The sequence below is a fragment of the Alligator sinensis genome, unplaced genomic scaffold (genome assembly GCF_000455745.1).
Source record: "Alligator sinensis unplaced genomic scaffold, ASM45574v1 scaffold869_1, whole genome shotgun sequence".
Classification (NCBI taxonomy): Eukaryota; Metazoa; Chordata; order Crocodylia; family Alligatoridae; genus Alligator; species Alligator sinensis.
In genome coordinates, this window is record NW_005842159.1 from 1,067,090 (window position 1) to 1,069,036 (window position 1,947).

General features: G+C 36.0%; 1 pseudogene; it reads left to right on the forward strand.

Annotated features, from left to right (window-relative positions):
* Nucleotides 1-879: 879 nt before the first annotated feature.
* Nucleotides 880-984, forward strand: LOC112550593 (annotated as a pseudogene).
* The last annotated feature ends 963 nt before the right edge of the window (nt 985-1,947 follow it).

Here is a 1,947-nt window from a genome sequence, read left to right on the forward strand (position 1 = left end):
AAATATTCTACCCAACTGTCTGTGGTAATATTATTTTCAATGTTCTAATTTAAATTAGCTTTTCCCTTTTGATACAAGTAGCCAAAAGGTTTTACTATCTTTAGCAATGACTGACAACCTCAGTTTATCCCATTGCTGGTTATAATATTCTTTTTTTCTTATACTGGAGAAGCAGTTTATTTCTGTTCTACACATTCTTTATCAAACCAGGAAGCACCTTGTTCTTTAAATGTCTGAATAGGATGGGATGTTGGAAGTACTGAGAGGAGTGAATGGAGAAGATCTTTAATTTACTGGCAGTGCTTTAAAATCTCCTCTGGTATTTGAGTGACTATTACCAAATTTCTTAAGGTACTTAAATCATCCACATGGAGTTTATAAGTCACCTTTTCAGCTAAGTGGGTGTCCTATTTCAATTTTTTTTAACAGATATAGGTATACTTCTATCTCTATTAAGGACTCTCCAACCATTTGGGTTGGTCTAATAAAAGATATCAAATTCACCCAAGGAACCTTGTCTGCCTATGTCCTTAGACCAACATGGCTACAACCTAAACCCCTGGAAGGGTATCAGGCACTTTTTTAAGGTTGAGGACTAAGGGAAGACGATCACTTTCTAAATGAAATGGTATCTCAAAATTATCTTCCCACATAAAGGGTTCAATCAACATATAATCATTGGTGCTTCATCCTCTAACAGAGGTATAGGTTAAGTTCTTTGAATTAATACTGGGGTATGATCCATTAATTGATCTTAAATTCAAGATTAATAATAGCTTCTGTAACTTGCGTTATTAGTCCCTGTATCATTACATGATGGAACGTCAATCCCTCAAATCTCATTAATTAATAGATAATCATGTTCCCATTTCAGGCCACTCTGGTTTCTCTTCAGATTGCATAGATCTTTCGCCTTTTACTAAAGATTTCCATTGAGGGTTAACATTATTTCAATATAGATTTTGTGTGAATTCAAAAATTTGCTATTATACATAATATAGACTAATGATTAGAGATAAGCCACCATTTGATTAGCTGCTAAATTCTACCAGGCACAGCTGATCCATTCAATGGAGTAAAACAGATGTCACCCATTTTCCCACAGGATTGGGCCACTGCCACTCCTGGGATTTCAGGGACCTCATCCTGTGGGACAACACTTGGGTGTGCCTCTATAAACAGGGAAATCCAGGGTTTCCCAATTTGCAGAGGTATATCCAGAGTGGAGTATGCAAGTGATTCTGACTTGGGGAGCACCTCTGCAAACGGAAACTCAGGCAGCCACTCTAGGGCTTCAGGTGCCTGATCCTGCTTGCCCTGGGAATTCTGCTATCTAGGCGGCCCATGCTTTTTTGTAGGGGCTACAAATTTGTAGTATGACACTTTTTTTTTCTTATATAGGTGCAAAGACAACATTACTTGCAGTTAATTTTTTCCCTGTATTTTTTTTTTAAGAAGCTTCAGACATCAATGTGCTTGACTTAAATCTTGTCAGATGTTATGGAAAATAGTAATAAAATTTGTATGACAACATCGTGATTTCTGCAATTAGCTCCTGAATCTTTTATCTCAATTTCTACTGAATATGGGAGCGTTTTTGTGTTCAATTGCTTTAGCTACAGAAAGTGGCTTTCTAAAACCTAGTGGAGTTCTCCGAGGAGCTGCTCTGAGAGAAGTGGAAAAATACTACCCAGATCCTTTTTAAAAGAAATGATGATAGAGACTGTTGAAATATAAATATATCAATGTTTATTTGTAGATCAGTGGCTGGATACAGTCTGATTTTTAGCTTCTTGTGCATTGCTGAGACTCTAATAATACTGAAATGCATTATATGCTGTGCTTGCGATACAGGATAATCACAGCATTGCCCATTTTAAATAATTGTGATTTATTACTTATATTACAGCATATTCCAAGTAATACAAACAAATATAAAAAATTATG